The sequence below is a fragment of the Sus scrofa genome, chromosome 7, assembly GCF_000003025.6.
Source record: "Sus scrofa isolate TJ Tabasco breed Duroc chromosome 7, Sscrofa11.1, whole genome shotgun sequence".
In the NCBI taxonomy this organism is placed as follows: domain Eukaryota; kingdom Metazoa; phylum Chordata; class Mammalia; order Artiodactyla; family Suidae; genus Sus; species Sus scrofa.
This window is the reverse complement of record NC_010449.5, coordinates 21,515,968-21,535,562: the sequence shown is the minus strand read 5'-3', so window position 1 is coordinate 21,535,562 and position 19,595 is coordinate 21,515,968. Positions and strand designations below refer to the sequence as shown.

The 19,595-nt window shown below is 39.9% G+C and overlaps 2 non-coding genes across 2 annotated transcripts; one reads left to right on the top strand and one right to left on the bottom strand.

Annotated features, from left to right (window-relative positions):
* On the bottom strand, positions 9,079-9,172 carry TRNAI-UAU. Its single transcript has 2 exons — positions 9,135-9,172; positions 9,079-9,114 (listed from the first exon to the last, which is right to left on the bottom strand). It is a non-coding gene; the product is annotated as a tRNA-Ile (tRNA).
* Positions 18,919-19,024, top strand: TRNAL-CAA. The gene is made up of 2 exons: positions 18,919-18,956; positions 18,979-19,024. It is a non-coding gene; the product is annotated as a tRNA-Leu (tRNA).

Sequence of the window (19,595 nt, the reverse complement as noted above, 5' to 3'; positions counted from 1 at the left end):
AGGAGAGCAGTCTCGGGTCTTTACATTAACCCTTTTCTGTATGACCCCATTTAAAGTAGCTAGATACACAGAGATAAACATTTTCTATTCATCTGATTGAGATTTCCTTGATTTCAAAGGAATTTCCAAATGTTAATGACCTCACTTATAACTTGTCTACTATTCCCTATAAAATTCTAAGGCAAACAAGCTTGCAGAGACACTGAGTTTTGAATCTGAAGTGCTCTCCTAAATGCAATAGCCTAAATAAAATGTCTCCTCATTTATCTGTATTTGACAGTTTGGTGCCATGAGTCACATAAGCACGAAAGCCCACCTCCGACACCCATCTTTTCCATCCAGACACCAAGTCCTCTCAAGCCTGTTGTGGTCCTTTCCTTACTGACAAATTAGAGATTCCAGTGAGTCCTGTGCTCCAGACATTTGTCAATGGTAGCATGATAAGGATTTTGGTTTTTTGTTTGTTTGTTTGTTTGTTTTTGCACTCTTTTGGTTCAGTTCTGTTGCTAGCTTTTGTTCACCTTTGGTATTTTGGGTTAAAATATAAAATATGTCCTACATCCCCCATAATTACATGATTTTTATGACAATTCAGTTCATTACCTCCCCAAACGGCAGAATTTAACTGCTAGGACTCTTTTAATTAAGTCTTGATTATTCAAAGTAACAAAGTCATTCCACTTTTGAAACAGCTGAGGTTATTTGTAATTATATTGTCTCCTATGTTTACCTTTTTTTTTTTACTAGACTTTATTCTTCAGAGAATTTCTAGATTTTCATTTTTAAAAATGGGCAGAAAATAGCGTTACTATATAACATCTTCCTCCAACTTCAGGGTTTCCCTATTATTAACATCGCATTAAAATGTGGGATACATTTGCTACAATGGGTGAACAAATATTAGTACATTATTACTGGCTAAAGTCCATAGCTTACATTAGGGTTTGCTCTTTGTGTTGTATGGTTCTATGGATTTTGACTAATGCAAAATGTGTATCCATCATTATAGTATCATACGTTATCATAGTTTCACTGCCCAAAAAATCCTCTGTTCTCCAGCTATTCATTCCTCACACAAACCACCAACCCCCGGCAACCATTAACTTTTTATACCTCTATAGCCTTTTCCAGAATGACGTGTAGTTGGAATATGACAGGTACCTTATGACAGGCCCCTTATCCTAAAGGTATATAGCTTTTTTAGACTGACTTCTCTCTCTTAGCAATAGGCATATAATATTCCTCCATGTCTTTTCATGGTTTTATAGCTGACTTCTTTATAGCGCTAAATAATTTTTCGTTGTACGGATGTACTACCTTTTGTTTATTCATTTACTTAATTTGGTTGCTTCCAAATTTTGACAATTACGCATAAAGCTGCTACAAACTTCTGTGTGTGGATTTTTGTGTGGACATAGGTGTTCAAAGCATTTGGGTAAATACAAAGGTGTGCAATTGATGAATCATCTGGTAAGACTATGTTTAGCTGTGTAAGAAACTATGAAGCTATCTTCTAAAGTGGCTGTACCATTTTGCATTTCCACCAGCAATGAATGAGTGTTTCTGTCTCCACAGCCTCAATAGCATTTATGCTGTCATTCATTCGGGTTTTAGCCTACCACAGATATATAGTGGTATCTCATTTTAATCTGCAAATCCTTGAAGATACATGATGTTCAACATCTTTTCATATACTTACGTCCCATCTATATTTGTTCTTTGATGAGATATCTGTTCAGATCTTTTGTCCATTTTTAAATTAGGTTATCTCCCTATCGTTAAGTTTTAAGAGTTCTTTGTATATTTGGCCCTTTTATTATATCTGCGTTTTGCAAATATTTTCTCCAGGTTCTGGTTTATCTGGTCATTCTCTTTTCAGGGGCTTTCACAAACAGAAGATTTTAAGTCTTATGTACTCCTATTTATCAGTTTTGTTCTTTCACGTATTGTACTCATGGTGTAGTATCTTAAAAAGTTATCCCCAAACCCAAGGTCACCTAGATTCTCTACAGAAGTCTTATAGCTTTATGTTTTACATTTAGTTTTGGTCTATCATCCACTTGAGTTAATTTTTGTAACATGGGGTTCTTTCTAGACTCAATTTCCCAGAAAGCCTAGAAAAAGAGGTAAAGAGAGAAGTGGTAGGAAGAATTAAATTTATTGGATATATGACAATTGATGGGCTGCACTGTCAAATGGGATCCCTGGGCTTCCCCAACTTCTGACATTTTTTGCAAGTTTGAGGTATTTTCCCAAATACCTTTTGGTTTGATAATTCACTAAAAGGATTCACAGAACTCACCAAAGGCTGTTTATTATGCTCACTGGTTATGACTTATTATGGGAAAAAGATACAAATTAAAATAAGCCAAAGGAAAAGACATGTAGCATAGATTCTAGCAGATTATAAGCCCTTCATTGTCCTTGGGATGAGTTATCTTACTGGTATTGATGTGTGACAATATACACAGACTACTGCCAGCTCAGGAATTTCACCCAAGCTTCCTTGTCCAAAAGTTTTATTGGGGCTTCATTACACAGGTGTGAGTGATTCATGCTTAAACTCGCTCACTAGGCTGACTGATACTGAGCAACCCAAAGTTACATGGTTGGTCTTTCTGACATGGCTACTGTGTGGCCAACCCCTTCTCAAAAAACACACTACTATTAGATATGATATAGATTATCTCCCAAAAGCTGAGAGCAAAAGCCAGCCCTCTCTTTAGGCATTGCCAAATTTTTCACTACTCAGGAAGAGATGGGCTCCACCCCAGACACTCATCTAGAATGGCATCTGGAAATGAGAATGTAAATAATTCTGTTTTCCCAGGAAACTTATAACCTAGTTGAATAGCCTGTACTGAGGGGAGCTGGTTGGCTGGGGATAGGAATAGGGAGGACCTTTATACATAAAAGAATTCTGAACCACATGAATGTATTACTTGTGTAAAAAAATTAAAGATTAACAAAATTGTTATGTGAAATATCATTTGGGCATGACCAAAAGATACAAAATAGGCCATATATATGTTATAGATAAAATCCCTTGGAGAACCTTTTAAGAATGTAGATCAGGAGGGGGAGGGGTTGGGAGGGATGGGAGCTTGGGCTTATCAGACACAACTTAGAATAGATTTACAAAGAGATCCTGCTGAATAGCATTGAGAACTTTGTCTAGATACTCATGTTGCAACAGAACAAAGGGTGGGGAAAAAATGTAATTGTAATGTATACATGTAAGGATAACTTGATCCCCTTGCTGTACAGTGGGAAAATAAAAAATAAAAAATAAAAAAAAATTTTTTTAAAGTTTCCACTTATAACTCAAAAAAAAAAAAAAAGAACGTAGATCATTTCAGCTTGCATCAGAAATAGAAATAGAAACTGGGAAGAAATAAATTAAAGAAACTCAAAATGTCAAAATTGTGAGAAAAGTTTCTTGTTCTATTCTTCAAAGTGTTATCATTCCATAAATAGTCTAAAAACGTATTGGAGTATTCTCATATTGTTGGGGAGATGTTCAGATTGTCGGTGTTGGAAAATAAGACACATGAACACAGGGAGATCTCGTCAAGGCTCTTTACTTTTGCAGAAGGGTGCGGGTACTCAAAAAGCACATGCAAAGAAGAAAAGACCCTCCCTATTTATCCCAAGCAGGTGATGTACCTGTCCCCTTCTCATTGGTTAGGTCAGGGTGCACATTCTTCTCGGTTGGCTAATTTGAAACAAATTGTTCCTGGGAGAAGAGGGAAAGAGGAAGGGGGTTCTCGGGAAGGCATTTCAGCCAAAACCAGAGCAAAATGGAGAAACCAAGATTTCCTTTGATAGAAAAGACATTATGTTACTTTCCACAATATGAAGAGAAAAAAATTTCAGAAGAATATTTTGCCCTTTTTGGTAATGTAACTGAGCAGGGCCTTGTGGGCTCCTGGGCACAAAAGCCTTTCCATGTCCCCTATTTCTTGCTGTTAGGAATTGAGCGTCATTCAGCCTCTATGGCCTTCCCTGTGCTCCAAGGGGGCAGGTTCAGACTGTTGCTGATCAGGGAAGAAAGGGAATGCAGAGACAGGGGAGGAACAGTCAAGCAACAATAGCACAGCCTTGGTGCAGAGTCCTGGTTCCCTCTCAAGGATACACATAATGCTGGAGGCATCTTAGACACCTAAGAGAAAAGTTTTATTCCTTATACTTCTTTTAGAAATGAAGACTTTAAAATTGAACACCTTAGAGTCCTACCTTGCCCTTCTCCCTGGCTTAACTGAACCCTAAACACAATCACTAATAAGCTAAAGATTAGGCACCCTGAACACAGTTGCCTGTGGGTTAAAGATTATTAGCACATGAAGTTTTTCAGGAACTTCCCTAGTTTGTTCTAATCTCTGACTCATATGCCCTTTTCACAAGTACTCTTATTCCAGGCAGTAACTCAGAAGACCCCTAAGGAGAGCATGCTGAGATCTCCTGAGTTCAGATTTGATGACAAAGATTCCCCTAAAAAAAGAAGAATGCATGTTTGCCCTGATCCTGATTCCTATCTGAAAACCTGTTTTTCTCCTTTTTGCTGTAAAACTCCCTGCAGTTCTTCCCAATGGAGGCCACAGACTTAAAGGCATTAGTCTGCTGTGGCCTCCTTTGCCTGGCAAAGCAATAAACGCTATCTTTTTCTCCTTCACCCAAAACTCTATCTCCGTATTTCTATTTGGCAACAGTAATAGTATGAGATCACACAATAGTTATCACCCTACAATGGGACTAAAAAAAAATTCATTTCAGATTTTAATTCTTAACAAAACATATATTAATCATTTATTTGGCAGAAGCTTATATCGACTCAAAAAACTTTGTTACAGTATTTTAAATATCCAATATTTTCACCTAGAACAACCAAGAAGAAACATTTTTTTCCCTCCTCATTATTCCCATCCAAACCACCTTATTTTTTCCTTCTTCTATCATCCTCAAACTTCTGACTTTATTCCACTGTCCTGTTTTGAGACTCAATTGATATCTCTAAGCCTTTACTAAGTGACTCAGACTGGACTATTAAATGAAATTTTTTAAAAAGACAGGAGTCCTGGTAATTGTCCTTGATAAGCAAATGAGTAGGAAGATAGTTATATGTCTAAATACATCTTTTTTTACATTGACATAAATGCAAATTTTGTGTTACAAATTATCTATTAGTAAGAAGAAAGACATTATCAGATTCTTTTTCTAGGCCATGAAGAATGAGTAGGAATCTGTCATACTGGAGACAAGAGGAAGAAGAGCATTCGCTGTGGAGAAAAGAGCTTAAGAGGTCTTTTTTCTTTTTTTTTTTTTTTTTTTTTTTTTGCATTGGCAAATCTCTTCTGGCCTGGGATCTTTACATTCCTTTAGGGAAAGAAACTACAAGACAAAAACAAACCTCTCTTGCTAATGTTGTTCATTTCCCAGAGCCTAAGTTTAACCTTTATTTTGCCAAAATAAATAAATTAAATCAACAAAATAAACTCTCACCTTAAGGAACGAGAATGGGGGAAGACAGGAAGCAGAGACCTCCAGGATACCACAGGTGGGAAAGTATACTGAGAGTTACAATCTATTCAGAGCTGGCAGCTAATGAAACAGGTAGTGAGGATGCAGCCCTTGTCTCCCCAGGGAGCTTATGACCCAGTAAGTTAGAGAGTAAATTCAAGAGAAGACTGAACTAATGCATCAAGTGCCTGGCACAGCACATGTAGCTCACAGCACAGCCTCTGGTCCAAACTGTGGAGATGGAGAGCTCATCGCGCCCTGAGAACAGAGACACGATCTCCAGAAGAAGATGTCGAGGCAAATAAAGAGGAGGAGAAAACGTTCAGGGCAAAAGAGGGGTTTGACCAAGGTACAGAGGCCTTTGGGAACATGGACTGTGAGCAGTGAAATAATGAGAAATATGAAAGACATACGACAGAATCAAGAAGACTTAGTCACAGATAGATATAGGGAGTCTGGAGAAGCCAGGAATCAAAAATGAAATCTCTGACACAGAGATGAACACAGTATTAAGCTAGGTAAAAGGGATCTAACACAAAAGACTACAAACTGTGCATATTTATATGAGATTCTACAAAATGATGCTCTACAGTGATAGAAAGCAGATCAATAGCCGCCCAGGGCAGGATGGGTTGTGGAGGGTGATGAACTGCAAAAAGAGCAGGAGGAAACTCTTTAGGGAAAGGTACCATTTCTCTCTCTTAAATGTGGTGGGTTTTTTATTTGTTTGCTTGCTTGCTTTTTTTTTTTTTTTTAATAAAATAAAAAGCTTAGACATAAGGAGTTCCCAGGCTCGGGTAGAATCAGATCATTGGAGCCGCAGCTGCCAGCCTACACCACAAGTGCAGCAACTCGAGATCTGAGCAGCATCTGCAACCTATACCAAAGCTCAAAGCAACCCACTGAGTGAAAATAGGGATCGAACCTGCACCCTCATGGATCCTAGTCCAGTTCTGCTGAACCACAGCAGAAACTCCTTAAATGTGGTGTGCTTTACACAACAGTATGCAATTATTGTGGTAGGCAAACTAAGGGTTCCCGAGTGATGTCTACACCAAAATCTCCAGAACCTGTGAATGTTCCTCCTTACATGGCAAAAGGGACTTTGCGGATGTGATTAAGGTAAGGGGCTTTAAAAAAGATTACCCCAGATTAGCCAACTGGGCTCACTGTAATCACAGAGTCCTTGAAAAATGGTAGAGAGAGGCATAAGAAGATGACAGTCGGAGATGTGACAACAGATGCAGAGACCAGAATGAAGTAATTGCTAGCTTTGAACGTGAATGGCACCCATGGCCAAGGAATGTGGGCAACCTCTAGAAGCTAGAAAAAGAATTCTCTCCTAGAATTTCCGGAAGGAACACAGTCCTTCCAATAGCTTGATTTTAGTCCAATGAGAGCCGTTTTGGACTGCTAACCTACAGAACTGCAAGACCATGATTTTGTGTTATTTTAAGCCACCAAGTTTGTGCTAATTGATTAGAGCAGCAGTAGGAAATTAATACAATTATCAAACTTCATCAAACTGTACACTTAAAATGGGTGACATTACAGAAACATTTTACTAAAAAGGAAACGTTAGAGAATTGCATTACTGCTTTCTCTTTTGAACAACGGTACAGGAGCTGGTGTGATCAGAGTCAAGATGTGGAAACTAGGGACAACCCCAGTCTTGACAGGTCAGGGATTCCTACAGGACACAGAAATAACTTCTGGAGACATTTTTTGTGCCTCTGGCAATGTCACGTTCACATTGTTTCCTCAAACGTCATTTGGTCACTGTCTTAACTAGTATTACATAATACCATGTCAGGTATTAGCTTTTAAAAATTATTGAAGGAGTTCCTGTTGTGGCGCAGTGGTTAACGAATCTGACTAGGAGCCAAGAGGTTGCAGGTTCAATATCTGATCTTGCTCAGTGGGTTAAGGATCTGACGTGGCCGTGAGCTGTGTTGCAAGTCGCAGACGCAGCTTGGATCCCACGTTGCTGTGGCTCTGGTGTAGACCAGTGGCTGCAGCTCTGATTAGACCCCTAGCCTGGGAACCTCCATATGCCGAGGGAGAGGCCCTAGAAAAGGTAAAAAGACAAAATAAATAAATAAATAAAAATTATTGAAAAGGCTTTTCTCTTGAAAAATACGCTGGGGTGTACTCTTTTCCCTGTTCTTCTCTAACTATGCTTCTGGGGCCATTGCCATATAGTTAGGCTTTTGCATTTGTTCTTACCTCTCTCTGGACCTGTTTTCCACCATATATCTCTAAGACTTTCTCCTTCATTTCCTTCAGGTTTCTGCTTAAATGTCACTTGCTTAGAGAGGCCTTCTATAATAACCCTAGAGATATAGCACTTCCCGCATATCCCCTGGTATCCCCGATCCTGTTTATCCTTTGTTTTTCTCCATAGAACTTATCACTTTATATATTTACATTTAATTGTTCATTTTTTATTTCTCCCTACTAGAACTTAGGTTCCAGAGAGCAGAGGCTTGCTCTTTTTATTTTACCATGGTAACCTGAGTACCTAAAGTGGACCTGACAAAAATTAGACATCACCTGTTTGTTGAATGACTCCTTTTGCGATAAAGAGCACAGGCAAAGGAGTGGATTTGAGGTTGATAATTTTCCCACGTGTGTTGATGTTACAGACCTACAGGAATTTCCATCGGAAATGTCCAGTAGTCAGTAGGATGCATCGCTCTGGATTCAAATGAAAGGCCCGAGTGGGAAAGAAATCTTACAAGCATCAGTATTTAGAGAGATATTGTAATCAAGGGAATGAATATAACACAAAGAATGCGTGTTTGCCATTAGATGAGAGAAAAGCTGAGATGGAATTGCGGGAAATATCCATATTTAAGGGACAGAAGAGAAGGAGGGCCCTGTGAGACAGAATGAAATACAGGAGAGACTGGATAAAAGCAGAGTAACCTTCAGTCATTTGTTCAGAACAGCGTCAGGATGAATGCCGTTTTTCGAAACTAGGCCGTTTACTTTCTGATGAAATTAGGAAGAAACACACACATAGCCACCCATGTTTCACTGCTGGTGGAATTATTTCCTGTTCCCCAGTCTAGATTATGTAAAGTAAGCGGTAGAGCGCGACTCTAAGTACATTTATATTTCACAGGTGGAGTTCAGCAATCTCACTGCAAACCTTGTGGAAGTCAAAGCTGAGATGCCTGGGAGCAGCTTCCGCACATCCGTGACCCCTGTGACAGCTTCATGGAACCGCAGAGCACAAGCTCCAGGTTTTCCTCTTGCTTGCTCAGTCCCCAAAGGTCTGAGGAATGGTTTTATAAAGGGAGAAAGGAAAGGGTGGGGGAGGCTCATTTTTAGCTGTGCAGGCTTCGAATTTGCTTGAATAAGCCCAGTGTGTTTCGTTTTGGCATGTGATCTTCTTCTTACGTTTGAAAACGACCAAATATCCTCCCTAAACAAGGGAACGTCTGCGTTCTCACCGTAGAAAATGTAAGCTCCTTATATCTTGTTCTTTGTGGGGGGCGGGGAGGGAGGCGGAGCAGGAGAATGAAAACAGACTGAAACCGTAAAGGGAAGAAAACATGCTCCAGGTGAGGCTCGAACTCACAACCTCGGCATCACCCGCACATATACTGCTGTATAAGTACCGCGCGCTAACCGATTGCGCCACTGGAGCATGCTTTCCTTGCGGTCTCGGTGCGCACTCTACAGAGCCACGAGCGGCGGGCGCGCGCGCGATCCCCGCGACACGCGGGAGCGAGAACGCACGGGCCTGCTCTAGACGCCCCCCCGCCCTTTCCCTTATTCACCTTGGCAGCGGCTAGCCTGGCAGCGGCTAGCGGCTAGCCTGGCGTTGATAGAGACGCTTCCATCTATCCCGGAGGCATGTGTGCAATCTTTCTTCTACTCAACCGGGAATCAGCATTTCCCAGGGATCCAGGGATGCTCCTTTCAGAAGCCCCGAAAGAAGGCTGAGGAGAGAGGGCGAGCGGATCCCGGCGCCTCCTCGCCTTGACTCCAAGAAAAGAACCGTTTCCGTGGGAGACACGACATGGGCTGTCTGGGCGAGGTACGACATCACCGAGCACCGCCTGGCTGGTCGGTGATGCATCCTACTAGATCGAGGACGCCGAGAAGCAGAAACAGCCCAGCCCTAGCTTGGCCGCTTCTCCCAGCACCCGCTGCGCTCCGGGCGGTTCTACCCACCTCGCTATCCCGCACCTCCAGGCTGCGCACCCTGGTTCCTCCAAATCCTCCCCGCGCCTGCCTGAAAACCGTATTCGAAGTCATAACTGCTCTTTCGGAAAAACAGCAAAAGGAATCACTCCTTTGTGCCGCGAGTTACATCAAGGCGGTGTCCATCACCCCCACTGCCACCCTTCTCCACCTGGTTTGACCTTTAGAGGTTTATTGCAAATGGTTTTCCTCTGAGACAAAATGCCCACCTAGTATCCTCATTCCTGCCACGTTTCGTTTGTTTGCTTGCTTGCTTGTTTTTGGCGTGGGGAAATCGCAGCTGTCACATATACACCAGATATGAAGCTTTTGGGCTTTTCGGAATAATACCTGTCGTGAGAAGGAGAGTTGTGTAAAGAACAGAATAATCTGACCACATAGTACCTAACAAATAGTACTGAGAGTAATAGACCAGTGACCAAGTTTCTCCATACAGACACATGAAGGGGTATGTGTGGAGAACTGTTTCCACATCTCTGTGTCTACTGCATTGCTGTATAGGGATTATTGCATGTGCTTTAAATACACCTTAAAGTGAGAAGCAGTGAGAAGACACAGGCTCTATAGTAATGACCATCTCACCACATCATCTCTTCCTACATTGGCACCGCACCTTCCTAGAGAGGGATGGAGCTCTCCCTGAACAGCTAGAGGTTATTCAATTTAAATAACAATAGCATTGCAGCACTATTCGCAATAGCCAAGACATGGAAACAACCTAAATGCCCATCGACAAATGAATGGGTTAGGAAGATGTGATACATATATATATAATGGAATACTACTCAGCCATAAAAAGGACAAAATAATGCCATTTGCAGCAACATGGGTGGAACTAGAGACTCTCATACTGAGTGAAGAAAGTCAGAAAGAGAAAGACACCATATGATACCACTTATATGCGGAGTCTAAATATGACACAAATGATCTGGAATGATCATGAACATGTAGGACAGACTAGTGTTTGCTGGGGGGGAAGGGGAGGCAGTGGGATGCATTGGAATCTGAGCTTAGTAGATAAAAAGTCTTGCTTTGGAGTGGAGAGATCCTGCTGTATAGCACAGGGAACTATATATCTAATCTCTTGTGATGGAACGTTATGAAGGATAATGTGAGAAAAAGAATGTATGTATATATATGTATATTACTGGGTCACTTTGTTATACAGCAGAAATTGACAGCACATTGTGAGTCAATCATAATAAAAAATTAAAATAAATAAATAAATAACAATAGCAGCCACACGTTGGATGGAGCTTATCATGGGCCTGACACTGTTCTAAGCCATTTATTTAAACTTCAAAATAGCACTCATGGAGCTATGTTCCAAGTCTGGATGTAGATAAGAAGAACCAGTATCTAGGGAATTATTGTTCTTAAAGAGATGAAAGTTTCTGAGACTCACAGCATGCCACTGGTTATTAAACCAGCTTTCACAACATAGGCATTATAAGCATAAAATAATGCTCACGGAGAAAAATGTAGATAGAAAACTAAGTGTTTTGAATTGTTAATATTAAAAAAAATGAAAACAAAAACTTCTGATCTCTGCCTACTCTTCCATGGAAAGCTGGCCTGTATGGACTATAACATGGACTCCCCTGCCCTGTGACTTCAACTTGAATTTAATTTGTGGGAGCACTAGCAGGAAACCAGAATGAGAGAGGGCAGAGAGGTTGGAGTATTCATTTCTCTGAATCACTTTCTCTGAATCATTTGGTCTAGTTCATCAAGGTAGACTTTTCCTCCAAGTTCCAGTAATGGCTCCTTTTCTCTCTCTTTCGGTACTAAGGGTGGTACCATCCTGATGTCAGCAGCCCTCTTCTTTGCCCTCCCCTAACCTGCCCACACCTGTATTAAAGAGCCTCCTTATGAAATCCTCCTAAAATTATCCCAATGTGAACACGCTGTCTTTTCTTTCCTGAGATACTGATTGATAGAAATGTGATACAATTGACAACATTGTTATGAATGACATGAAGTAATTTTGAGGATAGTACGTAAAGTTATGTTTTGAATATGGGAGTGAAATAATTGAAATAAACATATTTGTGTAATTGAGGGTGTTCAGAACATGCTACCCCAAATTATGGCATCTTGGCATATTAAATCTTTAAGCAGAAAGAGTTTGAGAAAATGGTAGAAGGAGGAGTGCCACTCTGACCCTCCCCCTGTCCTTCTCTCCTGAAGCAGGTCATAAAACCCTCAAGTGACAAGTAACCAGAGGAAAGAAGCACTCTACCTCCAAAGATAAGGGGACTCTGAGAAGAATCCAAACAAACATTTCCCCCAGGTTACCACACTTACCTCATATCCTTTGAGCCATCATATTTCTCCATGACTGGCCACTTTTCATCAAACCTAGCATTAAAATGCTCATAATAACAAAATAATCCCAGTTCCTTTCTCCTGACTTTGCATTGTTTCTGTCATTCATTTCATATATACATAAACATATATAAGCAAATTCATATACATACCTGTGATATGTAAATGAGCATACATGATCTAATACTTTGTTGATGCTAATATTTTGAACAAACTGCTGTATGTTAGATCAAATAAAAATAAGCAAAATACAAGTTTTTATTTTACCTTCACTTATTTCTTCTTCAAGGCTCTTTATTTTTCTATGTAGACCTGAGTTTCTGACCTATATGTATTTTCCCTCTCTCTTAAGAAGTTCTTTTAGATTTTTTTTTTTTTTTTTGGCAAGACTGCTAGCAACAAATTCCCTAAATTTTGGATTTTGGTTGGTCTTAGAAAGTCTTTATTCCTTGGTTTTGAAGGATAATTTTGCAGGGTACAGATTCTGGGTTGGTGGGGTTTTTTCTCTCAACATTGTAACTATTTCACTTGATTCTGTTTTTGATTGCGTGGTTTCTAAGGAGAGATCTGATGTAATTCTTATCTCTGTTCCTCTAGAAGTAAGGTGTTTTCCCCTCTGGCTTCTTTCAGGATTTTATCCTTGATTTTGTGTGGTTTGAAAATGATATACCTAGTTGTGGTTTTCTTGACACATATTCTGCCTGGTGTTCTCTGAGCTTCCTTAACTTGTGGTTTGGTGTCTGACATTAATTTTAGGGAATTTCTCAGTATTCATTGTTTCAAGTATTTCTTTTATTCCTTTCTCTCTTCTGGTATTGCCATTACTTATACATTACACCTTTTCTAGTTCTCCTACCATCCTTGGATACTCTGCTTTTTTTGTTTGTTTTGTTTTGTTTTTTGTTTTTATTCTCTTTGCTTTTTCAGTTTTGAGGGAGAGCTGTTGGATTTCATTTAAAACTCTGTTCAGTTTTTTAATTGTTGTTAAGACAGAATGGTGATTTCCCAGCTCTTTAACTGAGAAACTAGAAACTGTGTGTTGCCTTTTAAAAATTACTGAACATGATGCCATATAATTAACAGCTTTTTACAAATGTGTGCCAAAATCATAGTCCCTGAAGTTCAGTGGATAAACTGCAAATATTATCGACATTAACACTGTACATTTATTACAAAGATGATTTCAGTTTTCCATATTATATTCTTTTAGCATCTGGCTAAATAATTCCTGATAACATCATCTGTATATAGAGCACGTGCAGGCTTGGAAAGGTAGCCTTTACTTAATTAGTTTTTATAAAATATATTCTCTACATATTGTGAATACCAGCTTGCTTATAGTAATATAGCTCTCAACAAGACGGTTTCTACTATCAAAAGTGTCATTTTAGAAGAAAAAGAGAAAAAATATATCAGTAATTTACTAGATATCACTCAATATATGCTATAATAAAGGTATACAAATGGTGCTATGAAAAATCACTTCTCACTTAGATTGAAAGTAAAAATCATCATCACCATAATAATAGAATTTCAGTCTTGGCTCAGCGGTGAATGAATCTGACTAGGATCCATAAGGACTCAGGCTCGATCCCTGTCCTTGCTCAGTGGGTTGAGGGTCTGCATTGCAGTGATCTGTAGTTTAGATTGCAGACATGGCTGGAACCTGCATTCTGTGGCTGTGGTGTCAGCCAGCAGCTACAGCTCGGATTCAACCCCGAGCCTGGGAATCTCCATATCCCACGGGTGCAGCACTAAAAAGCACACACACACACACACACACACACACACACACACACACAAGCAAAAAAAGAAAAAAAAAAAAAAAGTAAAGTGATACCTTAGCTGAATTCTGAAGGATGAGTAGGACTTAGAAGAAGAGATGGAGACACATTTGGAGAAGAGAGTATGATATCCATGAAGCTGTGAAAGCGTAAAGAACCCCAAAGACCAAGGAAAACCTAGAATCCTCAGTTGCAAGCAAATAGAAAGCTGCTCTGGCTGATTTTAATAAAAATGATTTACCTGTCCTGCATCTTTAGCAATTTACAATAAAATTTTCAAACATTCAAGAGTCCAAAGTATTTTTTTGTGGAAATGTATCTGTGGCTTATGGGCATCTCTATATTATTAGTTATTTAATCCAAATGTGGTGTATGGATATTCCATCATCTTAATCTTTGATGAAAATTCTTGATTTTTTAGCATTTATGTTAGCTATTCAGAGGTGATCAAGGGCTTGTTTTGCAGGCAGTAGCTAATTCCAATAATGAAATAGTAAGTTGAGACCAGGAAGATTAGCTGCTTCACATTTAGTTAGAATCTTTATCAGAGATGTGTTTGCTCTTCTCTATTAGTTGACCTTGGTTCCTTGGCCTTCAGGTAATTTTTATACTTCTTAAGGTGTTTGCAAACTCACCACACTCTAGTTATGGTCTTTAGCTTGGCTTAAGTCAACAAACCCTTACTGAGCACACACTAGGGTCCATACTCCACAAAGCTCTGAGACAATTTCAAAAAAGATATGACTCCTGTCTTCAAAGGAGCTTGGAGTTCATTAGTTAAGTATGGTAAAATAATTACGATATTTCTCTGGGCCTATGGCACCTAAGTTACTCAGAACTCTAGGTTGCAATTGATTGAGTCTCAATTGAAATTAGTTGGTTTATGTTGGTATTGTTTCATCGGTATCACTTCAAGTCAGGTTTTCTGCATCTGAATTTCAAGTTTCGCCAAGAACTCAGCTGGTACAGTAGCTTTATTCCAGATGTGGAATAAACTTTCCATACTCAAGAAGGTCCACTTTTATTTCTGTATTTCGGTGACAAGGAAACACTCCCCATAAAAATCAAGATGGAAAACAAGCAGACTTCTAAGGCCCCAGTGAGATTCAACTCACGACCCCTGGTTTACGAGACCAGTGCTCTAACCCCTGAGCTACGGAGCCTCAGCTGGTGAGCTTTTAACTCCTTGTCTTAAAGTAGATTTTATTTGAAGTCTGGGTTTTTGTTTTGTTGTGATGGATTCTAGAAACTTAAGACTCCATTTTCATCCTCTTCCGATTTTCTGAGCTGTAGTCAAACAAATTTCCACTCTGATAGTTTTAACATCCTGTTCGATTGACTTTTATCAAAGTACAGGACCCCTAATTGACCCCTGAGAGTTTTGTTTGAATCCAGAACAGCCGAGAGTCAGAGAGTAGGGAACAAGTAGCTTGCCCATTTGCCAAGATGCGGTGTTTGGGGTGAAGACTAGGGGCCACATAATTTTAGTACAGCCATGCCTTCTGCTTTGTAGTACCTTGCACACCAGTTGAAGCCCCAATATTCCGGCCCTCAGTTCTTGGAGCTTTGGAGGAAATCAAGAGAGATCTGTCTCAAATTCCCCGATATCAGATATCAGAAGAGAGATTAAGAGATGAGGATAAAGATGAGGCCAGCAGGAAGGAAGACGTGAAGGGGCGTCTAGGGATCAGAAGCCAAAGAGGCTTCGCCTGTTGTAGCCTTGTCTTTAAGGCTGAGGTGTCTTTGGGATGTGGGGGCGTAAAGAAAGCGCCATGTTTCTCTTCTCTGCTGGGCGTCGTTGAAATCCAAATAGAAAAGTTCTGTCCAAAGGAGCTGTGGCAAAGATACCAGAAAATTGTTAATTTCCACCTGGGAAAAGGGGCTGTGGGAGTCACCCAAAAAAGTTGTTTTAAGAACTCAGTTCAGACAACCAACAACCATAATGTAAGGAGACATGGTGAAGAAGAAAACTCAACCTCAAAGTCCTAGGTCTTCTGTCAAAAGTTAGAGTCCCTGTGCATCTGAAACAAAGCAAGGATTATTTTCCTGCCCACTTTCAGGATTTGATAGCTGGCTCATAAAGATAGAGCTCTTAATTACAAACAAAACAAAACAAACAAACAAACAAACCAAAAAAAACGGCTAGACTACTGACAAATGCAAGTAACTTATTAAATCCATTCAGAAAAGCAAGACTCTATAGAGAGCAAGCCAGCCGGATCTCTAAAAGATCCCATGGGGTAAAACAGTCACATATGCCACATCCCACTCACCAAAGTCATACAGAGGCAAAACAATGCCCTTGTGACCTGGGGTGTCATATGTGTAGGTAACAGGAAAACACAACAAAACAAGAAATGGACATATTAGTGAAGCTGACAGTGAAGGTAGTGAAAGAAATGTGAGGTCAATTTTATCGCTGTCATTCATCATCTGTTTCCTAAACTTGGAGCTAAAGGTCTGCCTCCCACTTCTGGAGGGGCCAGTTTGTTCAGCTCTCCCAAATCCTGAACTTGTCTGTGCAGAAGGACCTACCTCCTGTGCCTTCCCCAACAAGGTCCAGATCTTAGCTAGGGGTGGGATGATGGGCAGAGGGATCTTCCTTCTGTGCTTTATCTCAGCTGTGGGTGACGGCACACTTTCTAAGCTGTTCCATCAGCCTGGAGGTAGTGACTGCTCCTTATGTCACTATTCCTATACTCTTTAGCATTCTCTCTACTTTTTACTAGACAGTTCCTTGTTTTCCCAATACCTTTTGTAGTTAATAATTCCCTTTATTAAACTTTCCCAGTTCATTACAAGGACTTTCTGAGAAGGTAATGTAGAGCGTGACAGCTATAGTTAACAATCCTGTATTGTATATGTTAAAGTTGATAAGAAGTGGAACTTAAAAGTTCTCATCACAGGAAAAAAGTTATAGCTATGTGAAGTGGTAATCTTACCGTGATAATTATTTTGCAGTGTATACATATATCAAATCATTATGTTGTACACCTTAAATTTATACATATTATATGTCAAATATATCTTAAGAAAACTGGAAAAACAATAAATAATCAATGTCCCCTGTCAAATCACTGGTTTCTCTCTCCAGACTGAACGAAGGCTGATCCATACCTAACTATTGCTACATAACAAGTCATACTAAAACTTAATGGCTTAATTTAACACCTATCATTTATTCTTTCTCTGAGATTTGTTAGTTCTCACAGAGTTTGGGCACAGTATAATGGGGACAGCTTGTCTCTGCTCCGTGATTTCTGAAAACTCAACTGGAAGAATATAAAACGGGGGCAGGAAATCTCCTGTCACTCAAATGTCCAGTAGTTGCTTGTGGCTGTGGGCTGGAGGCCTTAGTTATCTTTCATGTGGTCTCTCCCTGTGGTCTAGTTTGTGTTTCCTCATAGTGTGGTAGCTGGGTTCTGGAGAAAAATGTTTTGAGAGAAAGCTGTTGGAAGCTTCTATCACCTTTTATGGACTAGCATTGAAAGTCATGTAGCATCCCTTCTAGGCCTATTCCAATTCAAGGGGAGAGAACAAAGGACTCCCACCACTGGAAGGAAATGTGTCAAAATTGCATTAAAAGAAAAACACAGGACATGAGATATATCAGTATAGCTATCTTTGGAAAATACAATGTGCCACAGGTTTTTTTAAATGGCTGAACTCTAACCACTTAGAAGCCTCTGTTAAACAATGTTCCTTGGACTTGGAAAGAAAAATTAAATAATAAATTAAAATAAAGTGAGGAAACATACTACCCAACAGTTCATGAAATACTGACTGTGCTGGGCTCTGTAAGAATGAATCCATTAAAGAAAATTGAATTAGGGCATATTTCAGTTGCAATAACTCGTTTACATTACATTTTGATAATATCCATTTTCAAGTATCCCAAATACCTTAAATCTGTACTCAGAGGTTTTCATTTCTACAAAAAATATATAAATAGACTTTAAGGGTGTACAGGAATATACCTATGCTTCAAGGTATAGGAAACATTAGTGCAAACATTCGACATATGTATATGTTAAAATATGCACTGTCAATTTTGCATACTGTTTTAATTGAACTGTTAGTGTAGAGAAAACATAGACTCAATAAAAAGGGTAAAATCTACAAACAATAAACTAATTTTTAAGAGTTATTTCTCCTTTAATTTTAGGGTAACGGATGAGGAAATTACAAATTTAAAAGTGATAGCTCCCAAATTTAAGCATACTATAGATTTAGACCTTTACAGTCTAATTATAGTAACTTGGTGATACTCCAAGTTATTGGAATTTTAAAATTCTTCTTTTCTTTAATCCTAAAATAATCACTGAGGCAAAGATATTTTTCTCTCTTTTTTTTCTTTTTTTCCCCCTCCATTTGGCTACTTCATTTTCAGTCATTTAAACCTATGTCTCAGTCATAAAGGATAAATATTATGTTTCAGAATAGCTACAGCTACCCAAGATGGGTAATATTTTCTAAAAAGCCTCTGTGAGCTCTGGAGAGAGGAAAGGCAGGATTCATACTGTAGAACCCAAGCTTCCCTGCAGGACACAAGACGGTGATGGGCACTGAACTGCGTAGCGAAATCAACGATCTAAGTACGGCTTCGGGCGATAAAATCACAGCAGAGAGGGGTTGAGAGCAAGCGGAGTGACCCTCTCCTGTCCAGAGCAGTGGATTTGGCCATTAGTTCACTGAAAGTTTCCACCGATCCTGGGGCAGCATCGAATTGGACCTGCTGGAGGAGGATCTGAGTTTCGTGGGGTGCAGGTAACAGGTAGGAAGGAGTCAGGAGTAGGTCGAGATTTGTGCGAGGTGCGAGACCTTGGTCTGGCTCGCCAGGGGAGAGCAGGGGCCAGAGGAAGGGTTTCAGGAACCCTGGCTCTCCCACTCCTGGGCAGAAAGAATTATTCAGGTCCGCTCCGCACTGACGCTCGTACTCTCCAGCCTTTCTGTTTCGCAGTCTCTGAATTCAGAACTCCGGCCTAGTTTGACAGATAGTCAGAATCTGGGAAGCAGCTAGGAGCTAATCTCTCAGAATCTACAGTTTAACATTTCCAAAGAAAAGGCCTTCGGTGTCAGGATGGCCGAGTGGTCTAAGGCGCCAGACTCAAGCGGCAGCTTCCCACCTTGGGCGTTCTGGTCTCCGAATGGAGGCGTGGGTTCGAATCCCACTTCTGACACACTACGTTTTGCTCGTTCAGATCAAGTTTTTTCCAGTTGAGAGAATCCTTGGATGTTTTTAGAGCTATGTGGAGAAAATCTCCAGCTCGGCCATCTGAGATCCACACCTCCCTGAAAAAAAGTAAAATAACCTGGAATCTTTTCCTTCGTTGTGGATCAACTGACTGGTCATCTACAATTGGATCTCGGGTTTTTACTGCGGGGAGAGTTATTGAAATCTTCACTGCCTTTCTGCTCAAGGAAAAGTATCTGTTATAAAGTTTTAACACATTTACTGTTGCCCGGTAAGTAGTTCAGCTGGTTAAAGAGCCTGCATTGCCACTGCTGTGCAGGTGTCCCATTCCTAATATGGGAACTTTTGCATGCTATAGGCGAAGCCAAAAGGAACAAAAGAAAAGTTATTTTTGTTCTTTTGTCACTTTCCCATATCATCTCTAAACTCCAAGTGGGAAAGTTCCTCAAGATTATGAAACTACAGAAAACGTTTTTAGGTTATTCTTTGCTATTGCAAAGAAATGCTCGTGTTGTTAAAATTTTGTAAATTGATAGCCCCGAGACTTCTTTTCAAAA